The sequence below is a fragment of the Petromyzon marinus genome, chromosome 9 (assembly GCF_048934315.1).
Source record: "Petromyzon marinus isolate PM22_M1 ecotype Great Lakes invasive population chromosome 9, UKy_Petmar_22M1.pri1.0, whole genome shotgun sequence".
In the NCBI taxonomy this organism is placed as follows: Eukaryota; Metazoa; Chordata; class Hyperoartia; order Petromyzontiformes; family Petromyzontidae; genus Petromyzon; species Petromyzon marinus.
Window position 1 is genome coordinate 10,565,522 of NC_133675.1, and position 19,514 is coordinate 10,585,035.

A 19,514-nucleotide genomic window follows, 5' to 3' on the forward strand; every position below is an offset into this window, starting at 1 on the left:
ATATTAACTACTTTTTTGTTCCGTGCAAAGTTTGTTATCTATTTTTGACACTTCTTAAGGGTTTGATTTCAGTTAGTTTTGTTTTTATTTTACACTCAACACAAATGCATTTAAATGTATTTTTTCCAAACCAATATTAATACAAAAAAAACTACTGTATCTTTCGCTTTCGCTGCCTCCTACAGAATGCATTCAAAAAAATAACAAAGACATGTAAATTTAGATATTATAGTCACGAGGATACGTTTTAAAGCAGGTATATTACTTATGTTAACGACTGTTGAGCCGAATGAGCAAAAATCTTCAAAACGTAATAAACGCAGACCCAGCGAGTATAATGCACAGTTCTGGAGTGGTGGACAATACCAATAAACATGTTGTGGTTTTAGTACAGCCCGTTGCCAATCGACTGCTGGATGAAAGCCTTCTCGTGCTGTGTCGCCCATGGGGATTCTTAGACCATATTTCACCATGCTGGATGATGCGGGTCTGTGGGTGGGAGGCAAAGGATCAGTTTAAAAGTCACTCGCCACTGATGTTAACCGTGACCGGGAATCGAACTCAGATCTCCGGTTTCCAAGTGTAGTTTGTTCACTCTAAGAAATATATAAACATGGATATATAATCTAACGTCTCAAATTTGGTGTAATTGTGCCACTAACACAAACTTATTCTTGATAATGCTATTGTTTAAGTGCAAATGAATCCTGACTGATGTAAATGACCATGCCCTCACAGTTAAGTAAATGTAATTTTCAATTTCATGGTCTCCTTGTTAATGCAAATATTATCTCTACATTCATAGCAATGTGTTTTGCCATTGTAAATGTATTATCATGTTCCCTAAATAAGTAAATGGCTACAGTGTCCCCATATTCACGAAATGTATATCGTTTTCAACAAAGAGGTATATTAGTAATTATATTCAATATTTTCTTTAAAGTACTGTACTGTATTTACATGCCTATTTAAACACCGGTCATAACATTTAAAACATTGTCATCGTTCCCCCATGGTGTTAAGTGTAATCTCCATCTCTTGTTCTGCAACACTCTCTAGCCTCTGTTTATGTTAGTTTGGAGAAGGGCCATTTGCCCGAAACGTCGCCCAATATATATTTTACTTTTAAATCCAGTGTTATTGACGAATGAGCTGAGTTAATTTTTTTTCCCGACGCGACAGCATCGCCGAATGGTTTCTTTAATCCCCGTGAAGGTTGACTGAGTGGAGAGATATTCGAGCCCAAGCCACACAACGTGGCCTCTTCTGCTTCCGAATGGGGAAATGTAAAGTGGGCGGCGCGCGTTCGCGCTACCAAATACAACGAGACGCCCTGCCACGTAGCTGCCCGCGGAGCTCGCACGTGGTGCCTGGTCAATGCGACACCGCCGCGTGTGGAGACGTCAACGTCGCCTGCAGGAACACAAACTGCGAAAGGGTGATTCTAAAATGTGTTGTAAACCTCTTAGGGTATTGTCATTATTCTTTGGGTCTTTCGGTAAAGTCGCGTTAATAGGTTCAAGGGAAAATAGAAGCTGTTTACGTGACTTTACCGAAAGACCCAAATAATATGAATTCCTGAAGTCACGAATGCTTTAAGTCAATCAAGGTATTGTCATTTTTTACACGCGGCGTTAATATCGCACGATTGAACCGTCAGTGGAAACCTAAAATAGCCCCAGGTCGTCTTTAAATCCTAACACATTAAAGGGTTCAATGCATTCGCAATCGTCACGTGCAGCATCACATCATTCGTACGACTGTATTGCGGGATATACTCTTTGGTTCTATTCGGTAAAGTCACATAGGTAAAAAATACAACAACAAAAATCACGACGTTTCGGCCACAACACAAGCGGCCTTCATCAGGTGAAGGGACCAGGCTGTCTCTGTTTCACTCCAGCGCTGTCCTCGAGATAGCCTGGTCCCTTCACCTGATGAAGGCCGCTTGTGTTGTGGCCGAAACGTCGTGATTTTTGTTGTTTTATTTTTTACCTACGTGACTTTACCGAATAGAAGCAAAGAGTATGGATCCTTGCAGTCACGAAAGCTTTAAATCTAGAATTGCGGGATATGTTTAAAAGTACAAATTTACGGTTTACTTTTAAATGAAGACTTTACTTTTGGGACTTCATCCGATAAACGTACGTTGCTTTTTGTTGTAAAGTCAACTTACATGTGTATATATAAATACCGCTGAACTGCAATGATGTTCGAGGGGAGCGATGCGATACGAACTATGTTCTATTGTCGGTCACGGCTCTCATCAGTGGCGCGTGATATCTGAACCCCCCCCACCACGTTCACCAACCCCGCATAGACCAGCGCGGTGAAGTATGGTCGATGGCGAGCGGGCCACACATTCCCGGTTTGTAGGACTTACAAATAAAGTCTGTTCTCCTATAACGCGATCAATGTCTTTGGCGACACTTTTTAAACATAAAAAGTAACGCGTGTGCGAATTGTATAGAAGGCGACTGAGTGAACAGAAAGTCCGTGGCGTGAGTCGGAATAAGCTGCCCCGGCGGAGCATTACAACAAGGCGGGATGCTGCTGGGTGCTTCTCGATGCTTCTCGATGCTGCTGGGTGCTTCTCGATGCCGCCGGGCGCTTCTCGATGCTGCTGGGTGCTTCTCGATGCTGCTGGATGCTTATCGATGCTGCTGGCTGGGTGCTTCTCGATGCTGCTGGGTGCTTCTCGATGCTGCTGGATGCTTCTCGATGCTGCTGGGTGCTTCTCGATGCCGCCGGGCGCTTCTCGATGCTGCTGGGTGCTTCTCGATGCTGCTGGATGCTTCTCGATGCTGCTAGATGCTTCTCGATGCTGCTGGGTGCTTCTCGATGCTGCTGGATGCTTCTCGATGCTGCTGGGTGCTTCTCGATGCCACCGGGCGCTTCTCGATGCTTCTCGATGCTGCTGGGCGCTTCTCGATGCTGCTGGATGCTTCTCGATGCTGCTGGGTGCTTCTCGATGCTGCTGGATGCTTCTCGATGCTGCTGGGCGCTTCTCGATGCTGCTGGGTGCTTCTCGATGCTGCTGGATGCTTCTCGATGCTGCTGTGTGCTTCTGGATACTGCTGGATGCTTCTCGATGCTTCTCGATGCTACCCACACGCCGCAGTCTTTGTTCAGCCCGCGTCTCACGTGTTATCCCAGACTCTATCTTACCCTACATTATTGTATAACGACGAGATTTGTTTTTTTCCCATAACGCGGTGCTCTTGAGGAACGCAACTACCGCTTTATAGCAGGACAGACCGTGTTACTTTGGCGGGGCTGACATATGGGGGCTCACTTGCGTCGCGCGGACTTCCGATGCGCTTCTGCGGCCGTCTGGAAAGCTTTTCCGATATGAGGAAGCCAAGTGGAGCTAGGCACTCTATAAAGTAATCGAGGTTGTTGAAAACTCATTTAGTTACAGACGGCTTTTTTGCGTTTAGTTTGCTGTCCCTCCGCTCCTCCGTTTCGGCACGGTAGGCTACGTACGGTGCGAAAGAAGTTCACCATAGTACCCGATGAATATTGTGTAAAGTAACGATGCACACTCATAGCTTTCAATGCCACCCACGTCATGGCCACACACTATGGACAGAAGATCTTTCTCACGCCAAAATGGATGCAATGATTCGAACACATACGTGTAGAACATTGACACGTAAGGCTGTGCATTATACTGTACTAGCTTTACTACCCGGCTTCGCCCGGGACTTGGATTCACCACACCCGGCCGCCTTTGTCTCCCCAGTGGCGATGTTCACACACTACACCATTTACTCGTTTGAGGCTGAGTCGACCTAGGGGAGGCCAAGGAGGGGTTCAAATAATCGTCACAGGTGGTGCGCGTGAGCGGGAATCAAACTCGGTTCGCCGGGTTCGTAGCGCAGCGTGCTAACCACTACACTACAATGCGTTACGCTTCCACACACATACAGACACATACACAGACACACACAGACAGACACACACACAGACAAACAGACACACAGACACACACACAGCGTGCTAACCACTACACTACAATGCGTTACGCTTCCACACACATACAGACACACACAGACAGACACACACAGACACAAACAGACACACAGACACGCACACAGCGCGTTAACCACTACACTACAATGCGTTACGCTTCCACACACATACAGACACATACACAGACACACACAGACAGACACACACACAGACAAACAGACACACAGACACACACACAGCGTGCTAACCACTACACTACAATGCGTTACGCTTCCACACACATACAGACACACACAGACAGACACACACAGACACACAAACAGACACACAGACACACACACAGCGCGTTAACCACTACACTACAATGCGTTACGCTTCCACACAGACACACAGACAACAACCGCCATTCGCCACTAAGTGGCGGTGACGTCACCACGACGCTTGTGCCAGGCTATGTGCACCCTGAGGCCACGTGAAGTGTCGAACGCCCGCTGGCAGGAGGTCACGGGGCAGACCCAGGTGCCACGGGTCGACTGACTGAGATGACTGGCTGATGCACCACCTGTGCCCCCTACTGTGCCAACCTGCTGTGCTTTAGCCACCCGGCGCTCCGCTCGTTGTTGTGAGCGTCGCTCCTCCGCCCTCCGTTGTTGTTGGAGGGCGACTGCCTCCAACTGCCCAGTAGCGTCCTTCACGAGCCTCCTCCACAGAGGCCGATCTTGACACCGCTGGTACCAGTCATCGGCAAGTCCACTCAGCTCCACGTCCTCCTGTACCACATCACTCCATCTCTTCTCTAGCCCGTGCCGCGCCCGTTTAGCCCCCTCGATCCGGCCGAACAAAAGCTGTTTCGGCATGCGGTGGCTGGGCATGCGGGCTACATGACCCAGCCATCGCAGCCTTGCCCGCCAGAGGAGCTCACCGATGGGACTTTGTCCAGATCTTTCAAGGATTTGTGAGCTCACACAATCCAGTCTGGTTAAACCCAGGATGGATCGTAGGCAGGCCAGCCTAAATGTTTCTAACCGGCGAAGATGTTCCATTAGGGGGGTCCACGTTTCGCAAGCGTAGAGAAGGGAGGGAATGACCGTGGCCGAGAAGACCTGAAGCTTAGTGCGGAGCGACAGACCAGGTAGCTTCCACACAGCGTTACGCAACCGATGAAAAGATATTGCCGCTCGACTGATTCGGAGTGAGACCTCTGCTGTTAAACTGTTTAACAGTTTAAACTGTTTAACAGTTTAACACACAGACACACACACAGCGCGGTAACCACTAAACTACAATGCGTTATGCTTCCACATGCGCGGGTGACGTGACAGATTTGACGTCACAGCTCACTTGCCGTGCAAAAAATAAATGCATTATTGAGCTCCCCCCCCAAAAAAAACAAGTGTATTTTTATAATTTTTGCATGGTGTACAATCTGGAAAGTACCCACATGGCAAATTTCTAGTTTGTTGCATGTCGGGAAGTACACTAAACATTTTGAACAGACACACATTCACAACTTTGCCTTTTATATATATGGAGATTTGTTACTTTGTTTCGCTCTTCTTTGTTGCATGGCAAATTCGCCGATCTGACCAGGGTGAGGCGCTGTGTTAAAAATCTGCACTGGGCTGTATGCCTAACCTTGGTGTGAATTATTCATTCATATGTTCTGGTTAGAGGACCTTGGAGTTGGGTTTTTTCCCCTCATTTACATCATCTTCAGTGTCATTGTTAAAAAAGTGGCCAAAAATCGTGCTTTAAAAATATATATATTTAGATTAAATTAAGTGGATTTATTGTAGGTGACTTTTGTTTTGCTTGTAGTATTTGTCTTGATAATTACTGTTCTCTCATTTTATCCTCTTTATCAATTTTCATTTCCTAGATATATGCCCGGAGGGACGTTACTACAACAAAAGCATGTCCAACAGGAGATCCACTATGGAGATGTAGTCATGAAATCAGTTGCTAGATGGATTGCATAGCAGGCCTGTGAGGACACGGCAATGGGTTGGGTAGGCCTTCATCCAGCAGTGGATTGATCATTGCTGACTATGATTTGGATGCAGCATCACCCTTTAAAAGCTTCAGATGCAAACTTGTGTAGGCCTAGGTTTTCAAAATTTATGAAAATGTAGCCACCAAATTGTGTGACCTCAACATTAAAAGTGTTCCTTTTCGTATTTTGAATATTATACGCACAGGCTCAAATATATGTTTTACCAAATTTAAACTTTATAGCCGTTGTTTAACTGTTTTACAAGATGAACCAGTGGCCTGAATTACTCGATTATGAAAATGCATTTCGGAAAGTGTAAATGACATTTAGCTTATGAAATGGCATCATTTCTAAACTAAACTACTATTTCCAAATTGTTAATGTCTAATGTTAAATTCCATTGTTTTTTTAATTAACATCACTATCCTTTGTTGATAATGGAACACAATCCGTGCACTGCATTGATTCAATGACAGTTACATTTTCATGTTCAGCCTGTGACAAGGATATGCCATTGCTTGATGAATTTAGGAGCCACATTAAATAACTAAATAATGTTAACCTGTTTGTAATCTGTCTATGTCTCCCGTAGATTTTTTTAATGTCAGTGAGGAATTTTGCAATGTTTTTTTTAAGCCTATCAAAGGATACACATTTCACGTCACCTAAAAACGTTCAAACACTTACAGCCGGCACACGCGAAAAAATATTTTCCCCTTCTCACAACTTTTCCACATTTTCATTCCGTGCTCTTGAACGTGTGACTAATCAGCACAGGCATCTCATGTGAATTAGCGCCGACGTTTAGGATTATTGATGGCATTTCATCACGATGGGACCCGGAGTGGTTAATGTTGCTGAGTGTCTGCTCTTGACGGTAATGTTGCCATCTTAAAGGTTTGAAAGCGAGTGCGTACGGGCTTGACGTTCTCACAGTGCATAAGTGGTGTCAGTTCAACCCCCTTCTGAACTTCACCACTTGACGTGTTGTTTTTAATTCATTTGTGGAATGAGAAGGGTCTCTTGGGCATACCATGCAGCACATGTTTGTTTAAACAAAGCCCACTTACTGGAACTGAAAGCGTTAATAGGCACTCACATTAGCAGTTTGGTCTGCGTTTGTACAGCAATACCGGCTCCTCGTCTTGCGCTAGAATTTCCAAAATACACAAGTGGCTTTGACCCAAGCTACAGTAGTGACGAGTGGTCGATAATTTTTCGTCTTGTTACCGAGTGGCTCGCAGAGCCTGAATACTTTGTATTGATGGTAATGTCACTTTTGGGATGTTTGGTCAAATGTTAGTTTTTAGATTTTGTGAATTTACGTTGTATTTCTCTAAATTTATTCGTTTTGTGGTACAGAGCATTTAAAACACATTTAACATTTTTTTTACATGAATCAGTGATTACGTGTAAGGCTGGAATTTTCCAGGTTGTTTCTGGGCTTTTATCTAAAACTATGTGCATTCAGTCCAACATTACGTGATGTCTTGGAGGTTATTGAATCACCATCTGCAGCATGGACATGATGAGCTACTACGTTTTCCTTTGGCCATATCCGAAGATTCCCGAGGTTAAATTATGGTTAATGGTAAGGGTCTCTTGATGTGGTATGTTTTATGTGGCATGGTGCAGGATTTGTCTGAGTTATAAATCGGGAATTGTCTGATTTTATGGAATTTGACATTGTGGTTTGTAATAGTGCTTTGCTTTGTATTCGCTCTTGTAACCCACGTCTCCCTTAAAATAGACTTACAATCCCATTGGACTCTCATCTTTTGTCAATCCACTGCTGGGTGAAGGCCTACCGCATGCCATTTCGGTTATGGGGGCCGTATTACCATACCTCACTCAGTCAGTGCAGGGTTGATGAGGGGAAAAGCCCAGGATCCGGTTAAGATGCCACTCGCCACTGATGTTGGTCGTGGCCAGGAACCAAAGCCAGCTCGCTGGGTTTCACCATGCATCGTGCTCAACGCATCGCTACCGCTCCACCCCAGTGGTCTCTTGTTTATAAATACACATTATTATAGTTGTCTCTGTCCCGTAATAAATTCTCCCACTGCTAAGCAAAGCTGGGATAATGGGACAGCTGCCCACAGTGGTCGACCCCACCAGGTGTCGCTGCTACGATGCGTTCCGTCTCGTTCCACGCTCGGACACGGTTCGCGGGCCGTGATGACATCACAATTGCATACCTGCCTTCAGGAGGGACGGTGCGTTCCACGGTTAATGTCAAACACCTGTGCTCTCTTTAAATGGCTGTTGTGGCTCGTGCGCAGGTGTGGGACATAAATTGCAGAGTGCGCCAATTCTTGAAAGGGGTGTATACGTAAGCCTGTGCCAGAGAGTTGGCAGGTATATGAAGGCCACAGTACTCTATCTAGAGTGATAAGAGGGTTCATATTGGGTCAGGTTGAGAACAAATGCAGTGTGCATTTCTTAATGTGCTCAATTTTTTTTCTCTTGCAGAGTGTCCCATGCAACAGCTTCCTGAAAAACAGCCTTGGGACTCGGTTGATGACGTTTTGGGTAAAAAAAAAACTTTTAATATTAACATGCTCTAGTATTATTGAAAAACCTTGGATATTCATTTTGATGGGTTTATTTTACAGAGTTATTGCTATTGAAATGTATTAAAGTCTAGTTTTAGAAACGAGTTATCATAACTTGAATCTTGTAGGATGATATGATTTATGTCCATTAACAGTGCGTATGAAAACAAGACAGCTGGATGCATTTTAAATGTGAGTGACGTTTATTATTATTAACGTGTTTGTATACATTTGAATACAAATTGAGTTTCTGTAATAGGTTTTGGTGACAAGTTGTATAATACGTCTTGTATATGACAAATCAACTACACACATAAATATACAGGAAAAACAAGAAATGTGATATTTTTTTTTTTTAATGGCAAGTTATAGCGTAACTCTATTTTGATTTAAAATGAGGCATTAGGGTAGAACCTGAATTTAAATTAAAATATTATCTACATCTAGCAAGAACACCAGAAGGATCGAACCTCTGCAGACTTTTGACATCTTTATTTTTCTTCTCGTAGTATTTCAGCTAATGATAAAACATACCATTCTTAAGAAAATTAATAAACCGAAGGTAGAAGGGACTTTTCTTTTAATACATCTATTGTACGTCGGTGACAATGAGTACGATGAGAATTCGGTCTCGGAGAGAAAGGAATGTGTGGAAGAGGATGGTTTGCCGCTCGCAGCAGTAAAAAAAAAAGGACTGCCACGGTGCTTGCTACATTATTTCCACGCGATCAAAGGCGGGGGGGGGGGGGACACTGATCAAAACATCTTGGGTGTTCTCGGTCATCCTCCACTAGATTTTCCCACCAGCGCTGGGCCTCCATCGGTCGAGGCAGGAGTCTGTAATAGAATCCCCCTCTAATCAGCGTGGAGAATTGTCATTATTTCCACCAACCGCCTCACTATTTCAACCTTTTTTGTGTGTATTTATTATTTATTATGAATGCATTTTTTTTACGGTGGCGCAATGGCTAGCACGCTGGGGTGTGAACCCCAGTGACCTGATTTTGATTCCTAGCCGCGGCTAACATCAGTGGCAAGTGATATCTGAACCTGTCCTGTAGACCTCCCTTCACCAACCTGTAAACAACCATTTAGCAGTGGATTTGCCAAATTGTCATTTAAAAATAATTGTAAATTCTAAATTAGAAGTTTTCGTGACTCCAAGGATCCATACTCTTTGGTTATTTCGGTAAAGTCACGTAGATGAATTTTTATTGTTATTTTCATTATTATTTTTCATCTACGTGACTTTACCGAAAGAACCAATTTGTAAATGACTTGACTCATGACGTAAAAATTCAGATGAAAAAAAATAATGTTCAGGGCTTCTCCATCGGTTTCATTTGTATTGCCAATGAGATGTTCCATCGTTCAACTTACAAGACATTTACAAAGTTGATACATTTAATTTATGTAGTAAGACATGTTTCTATAAACTAATTTTTTCATCAAGCTTTTTGTTAATTCTTTGAAGAGAGGCCCCTTGCCTAACACAAATATATCTGGATATTCTAAATGTGTGTACCAAACTTCCATATTCTGTCTAATTATACTGAACTTATATATGAAACCACTCTACCATTGAGCTTAAAGATTAGAGTTTTAATCAAAGTATAGTAAATGTTCGACATCAACTGGTTGGCGTCTAGGGAGTTATGGCTTCCACTAAATTGGTCAATGATGCAGGATGCGGTAATATTACCTGTCATGTCCTGGATTAGAAACGTGGATATTGATGAAGGAAGGGTAACAAAAGCTGAAAAGTGTTCAAAGAAGCGTGGAGCGGTGCACGCTTGGAATTACACTGAGATACAGGAAAAGAAACACGTGAATTAGAGAACACATGCAAATTGGAAACATCACGTTCACTTATTCTTAGTTTTTTCGGTAAAGTCACGTTGAAGGGAAACAACAAAATAATAAAATATGTATAAAACAATAAAAAATTCTCACGACGTTTCGACCATAACTCAAACGGTCGTCTTCAGGTGTGTTGGTTTGCATAAATTTATTTTTAAACGGCGCATTTATTTATTTATAAAAACGTTAGCGCCACGCGCAACGATTTGGCAGTTTATTTAGGACTAGTCCATTTATATTCTGAAAAGAGGAGGGGGGAGGAAAATTGTCAGGAAAATTAAGTGGGATAGGATAGGACACGACGCTCGAAGGGATGATGGCCCGTGGTTGAGACTAACAATGGAGTGGTAGCCAAAGTAAAGGGCATGATCTCGGGAGGACGATTCACTGTGGAGATGGAGCGATGAATTCAGCTCGGGTGCAGGTGCAGATGGCTTGGTTATAGCATCGCCAGACAATGGAAGATGGTGGCAGCTTGCAGAGGCCTCACTCAGCACTGGATAGCTCATGGCTTTTGATGACGATTAATGTCATGTGTGTTGATAGTTTTTTTATTTTTTGTGCAATCGAAAAAAAACATCGTGGTTTAGTCTTAAACCACCATTACAATAAATGTAAGTAAATGCCTCTGACTGATCTATTATTCAGTTTTTCTGGGGTTTTTGAAATCTTCATTTACATATTTTATATTTCGTAGCTTGTGCTATCAAAAGCTAATTATTTAACGGTACAATATTCTTTTCAACATTTATATTCCTGACTGCATCAGTACTTTTTTCAAAGTCAATCAACAACATTTCTTATGAATACGGACGTACCGTAAATGCGGAATTAGGCAGCTGTGTTCGGTGTATCACATCTGTGTCCGCTGAGATGGAACGCATTTTGATGCTCTCACCGTTGCAGAACTGATGGATGTTTCTGTATTTTCCGGTACATGGTATTTTGTGTACAATTTACACGGGTGTATATACATTTTGACATGTTGCAATTTTTTTTTTAAAGTTTAATGTGTTTACAACTATCATAGGTGACGTATTTTGAGTGGCTGAAAAAGTTTATGACGCTATTGCAAGGGATACAAAAGTAATTGAACCACTATCACAACAATTATATTGCAATTGTCAGCATGCTTTCCTGAGTAATTGACAAACGCACAGACGCACGTGGCCACCACAATTAATGTAACAGCAGGTTTTAAAGCCCGCACATGTTGTGGTTTTAATTGTTTTTTTTAACGACTTATTCCCACCATTACATTGTTTAATTTGTTGTAGCTTTTATCATTTGCACATTGTCACATTGTACACGTTGTTACCTCTGCATTTTAAACGCCAACACGTGCACGATTTAGAAAATGGACAGCGAAACTTTTCCAACGATAAACTTTTCGTCTGCACCGGGATTGATGCCCAATTGGCCAATAATCTCGAGGACGCCGCTTGGACGAAGGCGCGCTGCGGAATTGCCGCGCACCGCACGCACGCGGCTCCTGGCCATAAGCTTCGTGCGAAAGCCGATCCCAAATAGCTTTTTAATGACACTCTGCTTCATTTAGCCCTTAATAAGCCGCTCGCATCGACGTGGTGTCCGGCGCGCGAAATGAAGTGCGACCACGGCCACTGTTGGGGGGGCGGGGGTACGGCGAGTTTGTTGTGGGGGGCTGGAGGAGGCAGGGGGGCGTAAGGAGTGGTTGGGGGTTGGGGGGGGCGTAAGGAGTGGTTGGGGGTTGGGGGGGGCGTAAGGAGTGGTTGGGGGGGGCGTAAGGAGTGGTTGGGGGGGGGCGTAAGGAGTGGTTGGGGGGGGCGTAAGGAGTGGTTGGGGGGGGGCGTAAGGAGTGGTTGGGGGGGGGGCGTAAGGAGTGGTTGGGGGGGGGGCGTAAGGAGTGGTTGGGGGGGGGGCGTAAGGAGTGGTTGGGGGGGGGGGCGTAAGGAGTGGTTGGGGGGGGGGCGTAAGGAGTGGTTGGGGGGGGGCGTAAGGAGTGGTTGGGGGGGGGCGTAAGGAGTGGTTGGGGGGGCGTAAGGAGTGGTTGGGGGGGGCGTAAGGAGTGGTTGGGGGGGGGGCGTAAGGAGTGGTTGGGGGGGGGGGCGTAAGGAGTGGTTGGGGGGGGGCGTAAGGAGTGGTTGGGGGGGGGCGTAAGGAGTGGTTGGGGGGGGCGTAAGGAGTGGTTGGGGGGGCGTAAGGAGTGGTTGGGGGGGGCGTAAGGAGTGGTTGGGGGGGGGGCGTAAGGAGTGGTTGGGGGGGGGGCGTAAGGAGTGGTTGGGGGGGGGGCGTAAGGAGTGGTTGGGGGGGGGCGTAAGGAGTGGTTGGGGGGGGCGTAAGGAGTGGTTGGGGGGGGCGTAAGGAGTGGTTGGGGGGGGGCGTAAGGAGTGGTTGGGGGGGGGGCGTAAGGAGTGGTTGGGGGGGGGGGCGTAAGGAGTGGTTGGGGGGGGGGGCGTAAGGAGTGGTTGGGGGGGGGCGTAAGGAGTGGTTGGGGGGGCGTAAGGAGTGGTTGGGGGGGGCGTAAGGAGTGGTTGGGGGGGGGCGTAAGGAGTGGTTGGGGGGGGCGTAAGGAGTGGTTGGGGGGGGCGTAAGGAGTGGTTGGGGGGGGCGTAAGGAGTGGTTGGGGGGGGGCGTAAGGAGTGGTTGGGGGGGGGCGTAAGGAGTGGTTGGGGGGGGCGTAAGGAGTGGTTGGGGGGGGCGTAAGGAGTGGTTGGGGGGGGGCGTAAGGAGTGGTTGGGGGGGGGCGTAAGGAGTGGTTGGGGGGGGGCGTAAGGAGTGGTTGGGGGGGGGGCGTAAGGAGTGGTTGGGGGGGGGGCGTAAGGAGTGGTTGGGGGGGCGTAAGGAGTGGTTGGGGGGGGGCGTAAGGAGTGGTTGGGGGGGCGTAAGGAGTGGTTGGGGGGGGGGCGTAAGGAGTGGTTGGGGGGCGTAAGGAGTGGTTGGGGGGGCGTAAGGAGTGGTTGGGGGGGGGCGTAAGGAGTGGTTGGGGGGGCGTAAGGAGTGGTTGGGGGGGGGCGTAAGGAGTGGTTGGGGGGGGGGCGTAAGGAGTGGTTGGGGGGGGCGTAAGGAGTGGTTGGGGGGGGGCGTAAGGAGTGGTTGGGGGGGGCGTAAGGAGTGGTTGGGGGGGGCGTAAGGAGTGGTTGGGGGGGGGCGTAAGGAGTGGTTGGGGGGGGGCGTAAGGAGTGGTTGGGGGGGGGCGTAAGGAGTGGTTGGGGGGGCGTAAGGAGTGGTTGGGGGGGGGCGTAAGGAGTGGTTGGGGGGGGGAGTAAGGAGTGGTTGTGGGGGGGCGTAAGGAGTGGTTGTGGGGGGGCGTAAGGAGTGGTTGGGGGGGGCGTAAGGAGTGGTTGGGGGGGGGCGTAAGGAGTGGTGGGGGGGGCGTAAGGAGTGGTTGGGGGGGGGGAGTAAGGAGTGGTGGGGGGGGCGTAAGGAGAGTGGTGGGTCAGGAGAGGGGGGGGCTAGGGAATGGTTGTGGAGGGGATAGAGAGGTGGAGTAGGGAGTGGTTGGAGGGTGGCGGTGAGAAATGGGGGGTCAGTGAGTGGTTGGGACGTGGTGGTGGGGGGGGGGCACGACCGCGACCTTTCCCAGGCGCGCTTCGCCTGCGCTCAGCGGCCGTCCAGGCGAGGCGCAGGTCCCGGTGGTCCGCCAGGCCCCCCCCCGCCCCCCCCCCGAGTTCCCGCGGCAACGGCTGCTCGGGGCAACCGTTCCGCACATTAGAGGACACACAGCCGTGAAGCCCTCACTCTATGGGATTACTGCAGGGTTATGATGTAGGTCAGGGATTAAAGCGGAGTGCGGAGAGAAGAACTGCGTGTAGTCTTTCTTTCTTCGTCGACGGAGAGCTTCGTCGGTTGTTTTGTTTCTCTGCTGCTGTTGCTGCTGGCTGGATTTGCGCTGTAAAATAATAAAAAAAGGCCACGCGGTTGTGACCCGCCCCCCTCCCCCCCCCGGGAATCATAGCGGCCACTGTGGCGTGTGGCCAACAGTGGGAATAATCTGCACGGAGCAAAATTGTGGCCAGTGATTGCAAATTAAAACTTGCGGCGTGAAATGAAAAAAACGTTTAAAGATCTATACCGTATGACGTGTCGCAAGTGGGCTAATATTTATGAAAATAAAAAAAAATTCCGCGTAGTTATTCCATTTTCAGTTTGTTGTTTAGATTTGCTGCTCTTCACATGAATCTATAATAATTTACTCTTTGGTTATTTCGGTAAAGTCACGTAGGTAGAAAAATAAAATTAAAATAATATATCACGACGTTTTGATCGCAACACAAGCGGTCGCCATCGGGCGGAAAAAAAAAATATTTGTAAAGATAATTTTACAGAAGTTTACATTTACGTAGCAATTCAAGCACGTACTAGTACAGTGCTGTGCTTATTTTTGTTTGTCTTAAATCAAATACTCCAAGACTATATATACTGTAATATTTTACGAATAATTATATCCCTTTATCATTCTACAGCTAGGTGAAGGCCTCCCTATGCCATGGCGGTTTTGGGAATGACTTTCCATTCTTTACCCTGCTTGGTGAGGTTTGAAGGGGTAGCCCCAGAACCGGTTCAGACATCACACCCCACCGATGTTCGGCATGGCCCAGAACCAGTTCAGATATCACGCCCCACCGATGTTCGGCATGGCCCAGAACCAGTTCAGATATCACGCCCCACCGATGTTCGGCATGGCCCAGAACCAGTTCAGATATCACGCCCCACCGATGTTTTATCATGGCCCAGAACCAGTTCAGATATCACGCCCCTCCGATGTTCGGCATTGCCCAGAACCAGTTCAGATATCACGCCCCTCCGATGTTCGGCATGGCCCAGAACCAGTTCAGATATCACGCCCCACCGATGTTCGGCATGGCCCAGAACCAGTTCAGATATCACGCCCCACCGATGTTTTATCATGGCCCAGAACCAGTTCAGATATCACGCCCCTCCGATGTTCGGCATTGCCCAGAACCAGTTCAGATATCACGCCCCTCCGATGTTCGGCATGGCCCAGAACCAGTTCAGATATCACGCCCCACCGATGTTCGGCATGGCCCAGAACCAGTTCAGATATCACGCCCCACCGATGTTCGGCATGGCCCAGAACCAGTTCAGATATCACGCCCCACCGATGTTCGGCATGGCCCAGAACCAGTTCAGATATCACGCCCCACCGATGTTCGGCATGGCCCAGAACCAGTTCAGATATCACGCCCCACCGATGTTTTATCATGGCCCAGAACCAGTTCAGATATCACGCCCCTCCGATGTTCGGCATGGCCCAGAACCGGTTCAGATATCACGCCCCTCCGATGTTCGGCATGGCCCAGAACCGGTTCAAAAATCATGGCCGGGAATGAAACGCAAGTCATTGGGCACATAGTGCAGTACACGAACTACACCAACGGCTGCCTAAATTAACGTTACAGGTAGGTGGACTGCAAAGTTTTCTCCTAATTTAGCTTCTGGGTTAATGGCTCATGTGTCATTCGACGTGGATACATTTGAGCGCCTGGGCTTTAGCTGACCGAGGTTTCCTAATGCGCGGGGGGTATGGGCGGGTGCATGTGTACGTACTGTATGTAGAACTTCTTTCGCACCGTACGTATGGTATGCTTGGCAAAGACTCTGGTCCAAATCGCGTCTAGTGGTCCGGATTGGGAGCCGTTAACCCCCTTCTGGACATAAAGGGTCCAGGCTACTTAACTACACATTGCCCTCTGCTGCTGCCCACCTGCTACATTTAGTCCAGAGGTGGGGAACGTCCGGCCCACGGGCCGTATGAGGCCCGCAAAATCATTTGGTGTGGCCCTGCCAAGGCAACCGCAGGCAGGACTCGAAATTCAATAAATATAGGAGCAAACCTGTAAAAGCAGTTGCAAATAGCAACATCATCAATACCAGCTAACATCACGCCTCACTAAAGAGAAGCAGTTCCAGCCATCGCATTAGGGGTGACTTAATTAAATGTTTGACCAAATATAAGAGACTCATTTTTAAGTTGATAATTTTGTATGGCCCGCGAATGATGTTATAAATATCCAAATGGCCCTTGGCAGAAAAAAGGTTCCCCACCCCTGATCTCGACCCACATCTGGATGGAGTCTAGATTCCTGGGAGTGCTTACTATGCTACGACAAGCTGTGTACGTTTTATATGTTTTGTGTTGTCACGCAGGAGCATTATTTATCATCGTCATCATCGGCCACGATCAATCGTGTGCAGGAGCTGGAGCTAGATGGATCGTTGCATTGCGTGACTGTGAGAGATTGGCATGGCCTGGGGAGGCCTTCATCCAGCGGTCGGGGTGTTAATGATGCCTCCCCACCCACTCCTTACTAGTTTATGAATTGTCACTTTCGATTAAATAACTAATTTAAACATTCTGATGATCTTATCGGTCTCCAACGATCGCAGGGGCCACATGGACCTATTACTCTGTATAAACAAATGCAAAAGCATGCACTGTGTTGCATATGCAGTGCGATTAATGCATCATTACATCCCTTCTGAGCACTTTTTGGTTGTCTGGTCCTGCTATTATAATTGCGACTTATTTTTGTTAAAGTCTAACCCATTGTCAATCTACTGCTGGATGAAGGCCACCTTGTGCTGTATCAATCATATGGGGTTCTTCGACCATACTTCTCCACGCTGATCATTGTGGGATAGGAAGGGTGTGTGGGAAGGCCAGAGCCAGTTCGCCATTTGTGTTAGCCGTGGCCACAAATCACCCGGATTCAATAGCTCAATGCGCTAACCACTTCGCCACCACTCCACCGTCCTACCAGCGTTTGACATCTGCAAATGGCACCCTCTGCTGGACGAGCAATGGTAATGCCAACAGGAAAACTGGATAACGTCTGGTGCGTACAATGGAGAGCGTTTTGGACATTGCTCCTGTCTCACACGACCATGGGTGAATGAAACCATCAGTAGCAGACTGTTAAAGAAAAGCTGGCATTTGTCATCATTGGCAGGCACACACCGGGGTGTAAGAGAGCATTAGGAGGCTAGTGAGCTGAGCTGTCATCATCCAAGCGGGATAGTTTTTCGCTGAACCAGCAAGGCTGAAATTTCCAGCAGTATCCAGAGACCCGCAACTCAGTTAACTGAGAGTCACTCTGGTTCTGAGTGCGTCACGATGGAAGAGAGAAATTGTGTTGAGTTGTGATGCGAAGAAGCAATTTCTCGCATGATGAATTCAGTACAGTAATTGTTATACTGGGATGTTAGTGCCGGACAAGTGAACGGTTTAAAGAAGAAATTAGTTAATTTATTTTGAGCAGTGCCATCTTGTGGACAAATAATCGGTGATTCCAGTTCTAGAGTTTTCCATCTGTGCAGAATTCAGATAATACCTTTTGGGATATTACTGACATTTTATGTTCGGTAACCTTTGGAGTGTTTTTGTAAAATTTATTACCATGTCAAGATTGAGATTTTTCGAATTTACCATGAAAATAGTCATTTAATAGCTTGTCACATACGTGCGCTATAGGCATGCCATTAATAAAGATATTCAAAGTTGATTTAATGCCAAAGCGGTTTTGTTATAGCCAGCAAACACCTCGTTAAACCCTCTCAAGCGACGCATACAAGGCTCGTAGAGCCAGACTAAGTCACTCTCAACAGAACAATTGCGTTTACATCGCGCCTCACAAAAACGGGGTTACCGGAGGGCGGGTGGTGGGGGGGGATTACAGGCGCGCGCACGCGCGCGCCTCGTTCAGATGATGTTGTACACCTCGTGCCGTTTTGCCCTTCTGTCAGACGAGTGCGCTTATTACAGTGGCAACACGGGTTTGGATGGGCTCATAAAGACCCGACGGCAGGCTCAGCGCGTTTGATCCGTGGCGACAAAGCGGGTGCGGAGCGCCGGGCTCTGTGTGCGGCTCTGTCTCTCCTGAAATCCTGAGTGACAGTGTTGACATCGGGCTTGGGATCAAACCGCGGGGGGCAAGGGCTAACAGTTATTATCTGTTCGAGGCCTACCACACCGGCCGCCCAAGGGATTTTAAACATTTACATTTGTTTTCGCCACAAAATCTGTTCAAAGCTGTACAAAGGTCTGTCAGTGTGGCCCTGATGAAAACACAATGGGCCTGACAGTCGGCCAAATTAAGTCTTCCCACACAAACGCTTGAAACTGATGCCCGGGTTGCAAGGAAAACTCCGGGGCATTTTATTTTGGGTCCTCATCTTTTTTTTTTATGGGTTCCCCCGAGAATGGGCTGTGTTGTGCCGCATGACGGTGCTGCTTTTATTTTGTGCGCCCGCGTATTTCGTTTCGCTTTGTTATTGTGCGTGTTTCAGCATTGTGCTTAATGCTAATGTGTTAGTGCAACCATGCATCAGAGTGCAAGTGGGAACGTATTGTATTCCTCATGAGAATTCTGTGTGTAAATGTATGGAAACCAATCTGGGCTGTTGAAGTTGTACAGTATATAATTGTACATTTTCATTGTTTATTTGAATATATAAGTGGGAATTCCAACAAATCGAGCAACCGCAAAGTCAAAATAATTTCAACTCGTGTAACGTGCCGCACAATGTTTGCTCGCTCACGCAGAGCGAGCATGACTGAAGTGCAAGGAGGAACCACAGACGAAGTGGAAGGCAGCCATGAAGTGACCTTGTACCAAATTCCCAAATCCCGCAAAATTCTGCCATCCTCTAACATGCAGACGTTATCAGTGAATTAATGATGAGTGTTTACATGCGGGAGGAAACCAGAGCACCCGAAAAAAATCCACGGGTGAGAGGGGGCAACACGAACCACCACCACCCAGGCCGATAATGCACATGGGTTGCATATTGAAGGTTATTATCTATAGTGTTAAAAACATGGCTTGTTTGTGGAGTAATTTGACGCCTGTATGGGTAACGGAATGCATCATCACCAGAGTGGATGACGACGTTTGTTTGAGAATGTCTGACACCATGACATCTTATGATAATTCTCCCTGATCATTGGTTGACATGCTATGCCTGATTAAACTTAGGACTGAATCACAGTCCGTCCTAATTGGTTGACATACTCAATCGGGTATAGTACGAATGATTGCCGATGCTTTTTGAACATCTGAAATGTACTTTCGACATGGTGAAACTACCAACATGCACATTTTCAATTCCGCGTTTATGAATGAAAAATA

The 19,514-nt window shown here is 47.0% G+C and overlaps 1 long non-coding RNA gene across 1 annotated transcript; it reads left to right on the forward strand.

The window, feature by feature from the left end:
* The first annotated feature begins 1,146 nt into the window (after positions 1–1,146).
* On the forward strand, positions 1,147–8,738 carry LOC142924157 (uncharacterized). Its single transcript, XR_012941320.1, has 3 exons — positions 1,147–1,438; positions 8,441–8,500; positions 8,679–8,738. It is a non-coding gene; the product is annotated as an uncharacterized LOC142924157 (long non-coding RNA).
* The last annotated feature ends 10,776 nt before the right edge of the window (positions 8,739–19,514 follow it).